Source organism: Xiphias gladius, chromosome 5 (assembly GCF_016859285.1).
Source record: "Xiphias gladius isolate SHS-SW01 ecotype Sanya breed wild chromosome 5, ASM1685928v1, whole genome shotgun sequence".
Taxonomy (NCBI): domain Eukaryota; kingdom Metazoa; phylum Chordata; class Actinopteri; order Istiophoriformes; family Xiphiidae; genus Xiphias; species Xiphias gladius.
This window is the reverse complement of record NC_053404.1, coordinates 4,730,110-4,744,003: the sequence shown is the minus strand read 5'-3', so window position 1 is coordinate 4,744,003 and position 13,894 is coordinate 4,730,110. Positions and strand designations below refer to the sequence as shown.

The window sequence follows — 13,894 nt, the reverse complement described above, 5'->3', positions numbered from 1 at the left end:
CATCAGCTCAGAGTGCAGCACATAGAAGTAGACATTGTGGGGGTACAGCTGATCTGTCTCTAAAATACCAAGGTAAATTGAATACACAGTGTAAACGTCTCAATAGAAAGATGAAGGGTGCAGCTGCGGCAATAGTGTTACAGTTTATTGATTGTCCAGTCCAAAATTCAAAATCAAATATTGTAGTTCTCAAAAATAATTTCTCTATTTTCTCCTTTTTAAGAATCAGTCTTAGTTTATGTTTATGTATATAATTTATGAATACATTATTTTTAGATAGCATTTAAGCAGCTGTCTGGTTATTTTCGTGGCGGGACTACACTATGTCTAAAGGGCTGCCCTCAACCAAAGATTTTCATAGTCGACTAGAGGGCCTTAGTGCAAGCCATTAGTCAACTATTCATCACAGATTTATCATTTTATTTTAATTATTCAAATGTATATTTTTGGGGGGCATCACAAAATGGTTTGAGTTCCATGGCTGAGAGAGAATGTTATAGGAAACAATGTTAACACTGTGCTACATTACAAAGCCATAACAATGAGCCTTTAAAAAAATAAAATTTACAAGCACAAGCATGAAGCATGCGCGACAAGCTGCCTGTTAATGACACCAGCAAAAGTGATAATGATTCCTAGTGTGTTCGAAAAACCAGCGAGGAGACTTTCTGAACATTTTGTTAACATTTACATATAAACAGAAATGCAAATTAAGTTAGGCATGCAGTAAGTTAGGTAAGTTAGCTTCCCCAGTCCACATGAAAACTTGGTTAAGCCTAATAGTGCATATTTATCTAGGCTATTACGAGTGGTCATGCTAAGTGTATAACATTAGGCTACTCATATTTTTCATATAATAAGCTCTGTTGACGAATGATAGGCAAATGTTTGCCTGCAGAGTTTTGCATGTCACCTTCTTGGGGTCGTCCTTTACCCTCTCAAAATGATCCCACACTTTGGATTTCCTGCCCGACATATGTAGACACTATCTAATAACCGCAGGGACTGACTGACTGAGTGTCACCACTTCTTGTGGAAATTGATACACTGCATGAATTTAGAGCACAGTATGTCACATCTGATAAAAAACCCTGTACACATCAGACATTAGACATCAAACTTCGGAAAGACAGTAGACAGCAGACATTAGAGCATACTAGAGTGCAGTATACAGCTATGCTAGTAACTCTGTAAAATCATGTTTAGGCACAGCTGTACTTAGAGTTAAATTTTCAGCAAGCTTATGTGCTGACAATGACAATTCTATCTTGGTGATGTTTAACAGGTATAATATTCACCATGTTCACTATCTTAGTTTACCATGTTCGCATGCTAACATTTTCCAATTTTGTCTAAACATGAGGTAAAACTACGGCTGATGTAGATCTCAACCTCATGGTAGCGCTAGAGGAAAAGTTAGGGAACCACCTAGGTCCACTGGCTTAGATGGCGAAATGGATTGTGCCATTGTGGATTGTGAAAGTTTAAAGGACTAGATTTCCAACAAATTATATAAGGTGATGTGGGTAACCAGGCTAAACTGACCACCTTTCCACCAGACTTTTTGACCAGACTTTTTGACCCTTTTTCAAGTCTGAATGCTTAATGTCAAATTATCCTACATGAAACCTATTACAGTCTTTTGTCTGTGTCTCTCTCACTTGCTCTCTTTATTACCTACGGAATGCATTTATTGTAACTTAAAAAGTTATTTGGGTTAGAAATTAAGACATATCAAATAGTCTAGAGTTTCTTGAGTTCTTCTTGAATTTCAAAATTATACCACAGTTGGCATTGATGCACATGTCACAGAGCTGGAGCATGAGTCTGTGTGTAGTCATCATTGACTGAAATAAGGAGCCAAAATTATACAGTATTTAAGCCATACTAAATCTAGTGAAATGGCTACATGGTAAAGATTGTTCACTATGTTCAAAAACCTGAAAAACATCCTTTACCTAACCTTATTTCAAATTTGGGGATGCTCAAGATACTCTATCTGCTTTGTCAGGCAATAAAGGTGGATAAACCCAATTTATAAATAACTTATAGTTTATAGTATACACCTAGCTCCACTTATTTCCCTTTTTTTAGCCACAATTGTGATGTAGCTCTATGCATGGCAATGTCAGTTAGTGCCCCTTTAGCTGAACCAAAATATCTCAATAGCTACTGGATAGATTGCTATGAAATTTTATACAGACATTTGTGGCCATTACATTTTGTATAGACTAATGGTGGTGTCCAAAGGCTTCCTCCTCTGAGCTCCCCCATGAAGATGACCTATGTGGTTTTGAGTTAAATTTCTCAACAACTGTTGGATGGATAAAATTTTGCCATGAAATTTTGTACACAATCAGGGTCCCCACAGGATGTAAGAACTTTGGTGATGACCTGACTGTTTTTCCGGAAACACAGTGGCTGTAGACTTAGTCTTGTTTGTGTTTTTATTTTTTGGCATTTTTCCTTAATTTGATAGTGACAGTACAGATAGAGGCAATGTGAGGAGAGATTGAGAAAGGGGGTATTACATTCAGTATAGGTGCCCAGATCTGTGCATGTTGCAATTATAGGGTATACATTTTAACTAATAGGCCACCAGATGCCCTCCCTGCCTCTCCTTTGGAGAGCCACATTTGTAGCATAAGTGTCATCTACGCCATCAGTCTCCAAGGGTGAATGGCAAGGCAGCCGGACATGGCCTCAATGAGTGTAGCTTCACTGACCTTTAATGCACACTACAGATAATCCAAGAACCTGTCACAATAATTGACCTCAAACACGTGAAAATGTACAAAGGTTCATCAAGATGTCCGGTTAGCCGGAAATACTGTTTTGTTTTGTTTTTTGCCACTACAAATATAAGTTCCAGAAAAAATGCTTCCAGGAAGGTAAGCATTGACACGAATTGGTTCAAGAACTACTTATCATGGAGAAAACAATCTGTTAAATTGGGACGCTCCAATTCTGAGTTTTAATCAATAGCAAAAGGTTTTCCACAGGGTTCAAATTTAGGCCCAGTTCTTCTCACTATTTATATAAACAATATTGTTTAATCACTGACAAACTGTAATGCACATCAGTACACAGATGACACAGGGGTGTATTGAGTTGCTGACTCTGTAGCAGTCAAGGACTTAGAGCGTTCCTCTAATGTTCTATAAAATCCTCTTAGACTGTAGTGAATGCCCTTAAAACAAAGTTTATGCTATTTTCAAGAGCCAAAGCCATTGACTATGTCTATATTACCTGTCAGAATTACTTGGTTACTGAGAATAGGCTCTGTCATACCCACTCAACAGAGTCAGGTCTGAACTTGAAAAGACTGCTTCTAATTTTAGTGTACCTGAGTCCTGGAGCAAATTACAGAACCTCCTCAAAATCAATACACTCATTCATTTTGCCCAGTTTAGAAACTTGATCTTAAATGTCGCAACCTCTACTTGCAATAGTTTTATTTAACTGTATTTTGTTTTACATTTAAAATTATTTTTAATGTATTTGGAATGTTTTCTAGGGTTTTATTTTTACATAACTGTGTTTTATTTTGATTACCTTAATCTAACTATTATCCCTAATTAGTAGATGTTAATGGCTTTTATTAATTAATTGTGGTATTGCCTTCGCTTTGTTGGTTCATCTCGTTATTTTCATTTTCTTTGTTTATGTAATTTCACTTTAAATCACTTTAAATGAGGGTCTCACTCAATGATTCTCTCGAGTATAAATAGAGGATGATAATGATGACGATTCAATACTAAAGAGGTACTGCACACTTCAACATGTTTATTTAGCTGTAAACTAAATGATATGACTGTACTAAGGTGAAACACATCAGTGCTGGTGTTAATATTGACATTTCTTACCAAATTTATAAAAATCCGCATTTCATGGATTAAAAAAGGGGTTAACACGCCATCTAATGTTTTTAATCATCCTGACCTTGCATGGCCAGTGCTGACATAGAGTCAACTGTTTGGGAATTTACGCCATGAAATGTATATTGTATAAAAGACAGAAATTTCAACATCCTCTAATCAGAGGTAAGTGGTCCACCTCCCCCAGCACCCACCCTTAAGTGGGAGTCTGTAAAACTGTGCTCATTTTCAAATATATAATGATCAAAACTTATCATTCAAAGGAGTTTATGCTATTTTCTGCAAACCCATGGTTTGGACTTGTGCTTTTGATGGCTGTAGAACCACCACCGGACTGCATTCTTTCCCCTCAGACCCTCATATGGCTCGGCAGTGGTTACAGATGGTAGCAGTACCTTGGTAGCAACATACTGCTATGTACATTTGCAACCGGCATTTTTCACGAGTGCTATTCTAATTACATGCTCGGCTACGAGAGCTCCGGCTTTGGGCATTTATGGGGGCTTTAGCCAAGGGCTCGAATTGATGGTACTCCACCACACTAATGTCTGCTTCAGGGGATTCTGGAGGGGAAAAAACCTCCAACTCCAAAGAGCCCTCTAGCATAGCTACCTTGCCGTCACTGAGCAACTCCTGCCTCATACATCCACGACCACCATCCCTCCAATCCCCTCTAAGCCCCTTGCCTACTTTTTTAGCATTTTTCAAAATTACAGTGTGTGGATTTAGGCTCAGAGCTGGCGGTGAAGTCACACTTTAAAGCTACATTTTGTTTATTATTATTTTGCCACTAAGGGATAACTGAACAAGCTAGAAATACAGCATTGACATACAGACAGGTGACAAATTAATGGAAAAACCAACTTAAAGTATCTTAGTCAGGTGTCTGGCCACCACAAGCCACTAGAACAGCTTCAGTGGACCTCGGCATTGATTCTACAAGTCTCTGGAACTCTATTAGAGGGATGGAACAACATTCTTCCAAAAGATCTTCCCTCATTTGGTGTTTTAATTAAGGTGGTGGAGAGTGCTGTCAAACAGATCGGTCCAAAATCTCCCATAGGTGTTCAATTGGGTTGAGATCTAGTGACTGCAAAAGCCACAACATATATTTCACATCATTTTCATGCTCATCAAATCATTCAGTGACCCCTCGTGCCTTATGGATGGGGGCATTGTCATCCTGGAAGAGAAACCCATCAGGCTAGAAATGTTTCATCATAGTATAAAGGTGATCACTGAGAACAACTTTGTATTGATTTGCAGGGACCCTTCCCTCTAAGGGGAAAAGTAGACCCAAACCATGCCAGCAAAATGTCCCCCACAGCATAAAAGAGCCACCAGGTTCCCTCACTGTAGGGGCCAAATATTCAGGCCTGTACTGTTTTCTTGATATAGACCACACATGAAATCACCCACTTGTTGAGAATATGGTGAAGGATGACTCATCTGACCATAACACTTTTTTCCCCATCTTTGTAGACCAGTGAGTATGGTTTTTGCACCACTGAACTCTCAAATGTGCATTTATCTTTGCAATAAGGGGTTAATGCACTGCAACCCTACTATAATACCCCTGTCTTTGTAACTGTCGACTGATTGTTCTTGCTGACGGAGTCTGATCAAGTCCTGCATTGACATTCTCATTCACCTGAGGAAGAGCTGCTCTTCTGTTTTTCCTTACATATTTCATTAATTCACAAGCATCACTGTCAAATCAAATGTGTGCTGTCGACCACAATATCTGAACCTTTTTACTGATGTCTTTCCCATAGATCTAAATGTAGATGTCACTTTAGTAACCGTTCCTATTGAAAATCTAGCCAGTTGATCAGTCTTTGTGACTGAAGCTCCTGCTATCTATGACCAACACGGAACCCTCTTATAAGTCACTTAGATCTTTTCAACTAGCAATTTCGATACAAAATCAGAATCAACTGGGTCTGCTCAGCATTTTTTGCATGCCACAGAGCATGACTGGATGTTAATTGCTAAATGGTACGATGCAGTGCACCTGTGTTATGTTTCACCATTCATTTATTCAGGTTTTTCCTTTAACGTGTCACCTGTCTGTATTACCTCATAAAGGCTGATGTAGCTAACATTAGCAAACATTTAAGCAGACATTGGTGCCACATTAGCTTGGCTTTTTTTTTGGCAACTTGTTGAATATAAGTCCAATTTTCAGTCTATTTTTAGCTCTGGTTTGGTTTACACCAACTCCTGAGGAAAAACATCTAGCTCTTAAGCAGGTAAGTGCTCCACCATTTTCATCAGTTAATCACTAACTTTCTTTCTCTGCTGTTTAGTGCTGAGCAGTTAGTGTACAGTGCGTTACCACTAGGAGACAAACAGTGGGCTTTGATTAAAGTTTTGCAGACTTACTAAGTGACCTTATCACCTTTTTTTATCAGGACTCAGGACTTTCTGGATGGACTTATTACCCTATAATAAAGGTCTCAAAATTACCATATGACAGACCTTGCACTACCATCCTCAACCTGGAGCGACTGACATTTTGATCTTATACAATTAACGATACAATCCCACTTTCTGTCTCTGCACTACACATAAACACATGAAAAACTTAAAACTGTCTCTAAAGATAACCCCAATAGATACATCCTAAATTTCCAGAAACATAGCTAAGTGACATCCTGCTGACTCCCTCCTTTCTCAAAGTACATGTCTGACATTAGCGTGAATCTTTTGTTCAACTATTCAATAATCCATTTAATATTACAAAAATAATATTATAACATCCACGTTTCAATGATGTAAGATGGCTGAGTCATAAAATCTAGAATTTAATACGTTACTATATATGTGTATATATATATATATATATATATATATATATATATATATATATATATATATATATATACATATAAATTAAATTGATACCAGCTTACCAAGCCTCATCTCCAGTCATTTTACCAGACTAGACAGGCAATCCTGCAAAGTTTTTAAATTATTTATCAAGTTGCGTTTGGTTTTTATCTGAAACCAGCCTCAATTTGCAACTCAATACTAAACTAAGTGAACCTAAGTTTTATAGCCTGTCTTTGTACCTCAGTAAATCTCGCTTGACAGTATTTTGAAAGTTTTGTCACCTGGCCAGTGAGATTACTTTCCAGACCTTTTAATGAGGCAAGTGAAATTATCAGAGTTTATCCAACACTGACATCAATGGACCAAAGAGCCAGAAGATAGACTACAACTTTCAGAACTTCAGCCTGGTTGGAAAAGAGTCACTCTCAGCTTTATCATGTATCCATCTATCATCTGGAACAAGATCGGAAACTGAGCAGCCCCACTTCCAGACACTTGTTGCTTGGCAACCGCTGCTTTTAAGAGAGCACTGCATCACTGGGAAGCTGTGAGTGGAGTCAGCACAGAACCACTTCACATCCAACTGAAAGGGGCCAGCTCTGACCCATTCCACAGAGTAGGCTAGACTTAACTTCTGCTGTCTAGAATAAGAGTTGATGTTAATAGTGCTCTGAATTATTAATTTTTATGCCCTAAAGAAATTATTCATTACCCTAGTGTTCCATTCTTTGATAATCCTAATTCACACACCTAATTTCACTATTTCCAAAATAAGTAACCAATTAATTTAAGATCAGTTTTATTCATCTATTGGATTCTGACCTCATTACTATGTGTTCATTACTAATGCAGCATTTATTCAGTTTTTTATAGACATTTAGTTACAATAAATACCCTCATTTATCGTCAACTCTTGTCTGGTATGTTCTTTTAAGGCAGAAACACGTAATCCCTGAACTGAGATCTTAACTACTTCTGATTATAAGACTGATTCATTGATTTGATCCATTTTCCTTATATAAAATATAAGGTGCCCTACAAATTTTAATTTCAATTTGAAGTGTAGCCTTTTGAACAGCTGCCTGCTGCTTCTGGAAACGACTCATGAGAGCCGTGAAAGTAAATCAGCAGTGAAGTTGTGGGCTTTAAAACCAAAACAGTACGCTAAACATTCCATATATCTGAGTAACACTGTAGAGTTGGCTTAGAATTTTCTACAAATTAACTACAAACAACCCCCTTCACATTATACATAATAACAACATCAAAATATTGGTTAATGAAGGGTTACATTTTTCTAGTGAATGTTGATTCACTAAATACTATCCCAAAAACAGTTTATGAGCTGTAAAGTTTAATAATGTTTTAAAGATCAGTAGGATATGTAATGATCATTGCAGCAGCTGTCTCTGTCTCAGTCCTTACTCATTTCGCTCTAATCAGTTCTGTGAAGTTGCCAAGCAGTATGACATGATGCTGAGCATGGCTTTCTGTTACTGCAGATGAGTGTGCGACTAAATCATTGCTTCCTATTCTGCTCAAGCACCGGAGCTACATTGTTTTTTCAGCCATGGTTAATGTCTTTGACAGTGAGGCAAATAATTAGAGCGCCTATCTGTTGCCTCCTGGTGCCTCCCACTGAATGTGAGTATGCTCGCTCTGTCATATTTATTCTCTCTATATATTTATGTCCATGACAATGTGTACTATTGTTGAGAAAGATGGAAATCTGTGCTTTGCAGTCTAAGGTTGGAATACCAGAATGCCATGCAGGTCAAGGGTTAAAAGAGTGAGTTAGAGAAAAAAGAAAAGAAGAAAAGGGGAAAGGACTGCAAGCAGGAATACTGTTTACCTGAGCAGTGTGTGGAAATAACAATTCCATGCTGAGAAACAGATCTATATGGAATAATGTTTCAGAAATACTGTTTGTTAAATACACTCATTGTTTTAAGGAATATATCTATGAAGTAGACCATTGAAGTAGACCATTTGTAGCAGATGACTTTATTTCTTTGGTTGACTTTACAAGTATTCACAGCTATTTACATTGAAATTCTGTTTTCCAGTCCTCTGACCTTCTGCAGGTCATGCCACTCCATGAAGCGGAGATGATCTAGGATTATGCACACAGGATTATTACATGACCTGCATTGTTCAGTTTTTCTTCTCTAGGGCACAGAATACAGTACTTCCTGCCTGTTACTGTCTTGTTGTCTGAGGAGCTCAGGAAAACATCTATTAGGCCTCTTTTTGGCATTCTCCACATTTAGCCTTCTCCACCATTGGCACTGAATGACTGCAGCACAATAACCAACACAAAAAATCACACTGGCAAACATCAATAACTTGAAATAAAATGTGTCTTTCTAAATACAGGCGTTTCCATGTTCTCCCATGCACTGTGAGAACATCTTACTGTATAGATTGTGCTAACAATCCTAACAGCTATCTTACACGTACAAAGTGCACTAAGACTGACCACACACACAAGAAAGAGAAAAAAGATGAGTGCTGATTTCTTTCAACTAAAACACACAGCAGAGGGCTTATGAATTAGACAAAGTACTAGAAACATTATTACTTACCCATCGAGGAGGCCTTCTTTTCGCCTCAAGAAATTCGGCCTCTTCAAAAGAGTCCAGTATCAGCGCCTCCACGCTCTCTCCCTCAAATTTACTCCTAGAAATGTCCAACACCTGCAACCAACACAAACTTTACATTGCTACATCCAAAAACAAGGGTGATTCAGGTGGTGACAACTAGTCAAAACAGTTTACTGGCAGGTTGGAAAACCAAAACAATGACCTGAAAGACTAAAACTCCAAAGTTGGTGATAATTGTGTGTGGATTCATAATTATGAATGACCCCCTTTACATTGCATAGTTATTTTATTTTAACTTAAAAAATCATAAGCGGCTTTAACATAAAAAAGTAAAAGCAATGGTAAAAAGTAAAACGTTTACCGGAGGATTTTACAGCTGCAGATTCCCTTTACCTGTCATCACACTATCTAATGTGCGCTCGGTGAGCAGTAAACTGGGTGAACTCATGACCAGAGCTGAAAATAACATAGAATTAAGGCAGTGCCATCTTAGCTGTCTTTAAGAGGCTATACAAGAGTCAGAGCAAACACAGATGAACGTAGACTGGCAACGTCAGTAGGAGGCAAGTTTTGTATCTTTGTAGAAAATAATTGTGCAAAACAGTTCTGTATATACAAGCAAGTGTTCCCAACTGGACTTTGAAATTTGAAATGCCTCTAATAAATGTCTGGTACAAAAAATGATGCTGCAGCAGACAGCTGAGTGGAAAGTAACAATATCACAATATCTCGCTCTGCAGATCAACCTGTTTTTGTTCTTGGAGATTTTAATACATATGATTTATCTGGGTGTTTGCCAACCCTTCAACCCACTCACTTACCCACACTCTTGTTTTTTGCTTTAGGAACATCCCAGTTGCCTATAAGGCTGCTTGCAGGCTGCCCCTAGGGAGGTCGGTCCACAGTGTTGTTCATCTTTTTCCTAAGCATTGCCCAAGGCACTAAAGTGAAATGAGTGAAGACCATCACCAAATTAGACTCTATTTCCTCTTATATAAAGTTATGTGAGGATTATGTGTGTAAGACAAAAACTGTAAAAAATCTTCCCAAACAACAAGTCTTGGCTATCAAAAGAAGTGAAAGGATGTCTTAATGAGAAGAAAATGACTTTCTGCAGTGGTGACACTGAATTATTCTCTGAGAAAAGGAGACAACTAAGTGGGGAAGATCTTGAAAGCTAAAACAGACTAGAAAAATAAGACTCAAATCAACAGGTAACAAGTATTTTCTAATGTGCTTAATATTTTTTTTACTGTAGGTTTGACTGTGTGGAATGTGATAGACTATGCACCAACAAATCCTAAATTTCACATGAAAAAGGCCACTGGCTCAGACGGACCACAGGCAAATGTTATTAAAGACTGTGCCCCCTAAATAAAAGGAATCTTTATAAGGTTATTCCAGTACTTGTTCAACACACACAGAGTGCCTAAATCATGGAAACTCTCAGTAATTAAGCCTGTGCCCCAAAAGCAAGTATGCTGAATGACTTTCAACCAATAGCCATCACTTCCCTTCTTTGTAAAACCATGTAGAGAGTCCAAGCTAGTCATCTATAGTAACTTCCTGTGTGGCTATGCACCTAGACCCATTCCAGTTTCCTTAAAAATTCAAGGAGGTACAGATGATGCTCTGCTGACTATGCTTAATACCATTACTAAACATCTTGTGCATCCTAAAGAGGTTTCCAGAGTTTCATTAGTGGATTTTTGTACAACTTTTAACTTTGTGAAGACATGTCCTTCTACAAAGACTGGCAGTCCTTGGGGTTAGAGGATGAGTCCCTGTGCATACGTGTGTACCCACACCGACTATATAAGCACCTTTAGACATTAACTGATTGAGATGGGTCTAATAAAGTGTTGGTCGCAGGCTCTGTCAGACATATGAGTTTTGAGGTATGTCAGACACACATAAACTACAGTCGCTACACAGTACCTTGGAGTCAGGCCAAGAGAGAGGCCAAGTCAGGCCAAGAGAGAAAACGACAGTTATTGTCCAAGGTGCAGAGCCCCACCTTAACACTCAATATACAATATACAGCAACTCAAACATTCTTTCTCGATGTCCTTCTACTGTACAAGATGAATTTATATTGCAGAACGCTGCAAAATATCTTACACCGGGGAATCCTTCACATATACACCATAGGTAATACTTTGATTAAACAGTGAAGAGATTTTTAGAGTTATGGTTAAGAAAAATGTCTCAAATTTTTTTAATAGAGAGAAAGGCACTCTGAGAAGTTCTTCTAATTATTTTCACTTTATAACTTTGGGTTAATAGCTCATTGCTTTTTGTGTGAAGAAAAGAACAGATGATCATGTACTATACCTCTCCAATACAGTCAGCAGTTGCATTAGCAGTCGCTGTGGCTGATGAAGGCACTTAGGCTACTTGACAACCCATTAGCTCCTGATTGCGACTACTTGCTTCAAAATCGCAGTTCTTCTTAGAGACACAATTTCCTCTTATTTAGATTCACTGTGTCTTACACTTGCCAAGGAAATCATTATCTCTAATGTCCCTCAGGGATAAAGGTCCATAAATCCGCTTAGAAATCATAGGGAAAAAAGTTATGACACCAGAGCTTGAAGTTTTCTTCAGTATCAAAGTAATCCAGTGATATTACATCCATGGGTACAATGTAAGCAGGACCAGTTTACCTAAAATGTAAACAAATAAAGGCTACAATACCTCTCAAGTCTGAGGGAGGACCCCCCGTGGCAGTCCTCGGGGTTAGAGGATGAGTCCTTGTGCATACGTGTGTACCCACACCGACTATATAAGCACCTTTAGACATTAACTGATTGAGATGGGTCTAATAAAGTGTTGGTCGCAGGCTCTGTCAGACATATGAGTTTTGAGGTATGTCAGACACACATAAACTACAGTCGCTACACAGTACCTTGGAGTCAGGCCAAGAGAGAGGCCAAGTCAGGCCAAGAGAGAAAACGACAGTTATTGTCCAAGGTGCAGAGCCCCACCTTAACACTCAATATACAATATACAGCAACTCAAACATTCTTTCTCGATGTCCTTCTACTGTACAAGATGAATTTATATTGCAGAACGCTGCAAAATATCTTACACCGGGGAATCCTTCACATATACACCATAGGTAATACTTTGATTAAACAGTGAAGAGATTTTTAGAGTTATGGTTAAGAAAAATGTCTCAAATTTTTTTAATAGAGAGAAAGGCACTCTGAGAAGTTCTTCTAATTATTTTCACTTTATAACTTTGGTTAATAGCTCATTGCTTTTTGTGTGAAGAAAAGAACAGATGATCATGTACTATACCTCGCCAATACAGTCAGCAGTTGCATTAGCAGTCGCTGTGGCTGATGAAGGCACTTAGGCTACTTGACAACCCATTAGCTCCTGATTGCGACTACTTGCTTCAAAATCGCAGTTCTTCTTAGAGACACAATTTCCTCTTATTTAGATTCACTGTGTCTTACACTTGCCAAGGAAATCATTATCTCTAATGTCCCTCAGGTATAAAGGTCCATAAATCCGCTTAGAAATCATAGGGAAAAAAGTTATGACACCAGAGCTTGAAGTTTTCTTCAGTATCAAAGTAATCCAGTAATATTACATCCATGGGTACAATGTAAGCAGGACCAGTTTACCTAAAATGTAAACAAATAAAGGCTACAATACCTCTCAAGTCTGAGGGAGGACCCCCCGTGGCAGTCCTCGGGGTTAGAGGATGAGTCCTTGTGCATACGTGTGTACCCACACCGACTATATAAGCACCTTTAGACATTAACTGATTGAGATGGGTCTAATAAAGTGTTGGTCGCAGGCTCTGTCAGACATATGAGTTTTGAGGTGTGTCAGATTGTGCAATGAATATCTGGTGAATTGTAGTCCAAAAAAACTGAATGCAAGCAAAGACTGGTCATCAACTCTTGTCCATCGGTTTCATTCTCATGTTTTGAAAATGTATCCACCAATCAACTGCAAAGATGAGGAGGGGGAGATTGTTGTGTGACGTTACTTGTCTCAGAAATATCTAGTTTAATTTTTTTAAAGTTCTCTATAAAACAGCTGGTCACTGTAGTTTTAAGGAAACAGGATACACAGACAATGCTGCATGTGGTCCTCTACAGTGTACAAGTTATTGTTCTGTTTAGTCTATTTACAGTCTCACTTTTAATGATTTGTGCAGAGCGTAAGCTACTTTACAGTTAATTTGATTCCTTATCACGGAGATTGAGAGGGTAACAGTATCATCTGTGTAATCACCTATAGTTGATTAACTATAGGTGAAATGAAAATCCAAGAAAACCACACAGAAAAAACCACAACAAAGTGTTATTCAACTTAATGCTAACATTAAACGTTGGCCAGTTAATGTGCTATTAAGGACTAGTGTGTTATATTTGGTGATTTTTTGTTTGTTAATGAAGTAACATTTTTTCGAGCATAAAGGAGTTAAAAATACTTCACATACTGGAAAATGTTACTGTCATATCTTATTTACACTGAACCTCATTTTCAAAACAGTGTATAAGATCCATGATTTTAAAAAAAATTAAAAAAAAATAGCATACGCAAAAATCAGACATA

At 38.0% G+C, this 13,894-nt stretch overlaps 1 pseudogene; it reads right to left on the bottom strand.

Annotated features, from left to right (window-relative positions):
• The window catches only part of LOC120790173, a 111,362-nt pseudogene that overhangs the window by 82,744 nt on the left and 14,724 nt on the right, over nucleotides 1–13,894 (bottom strand).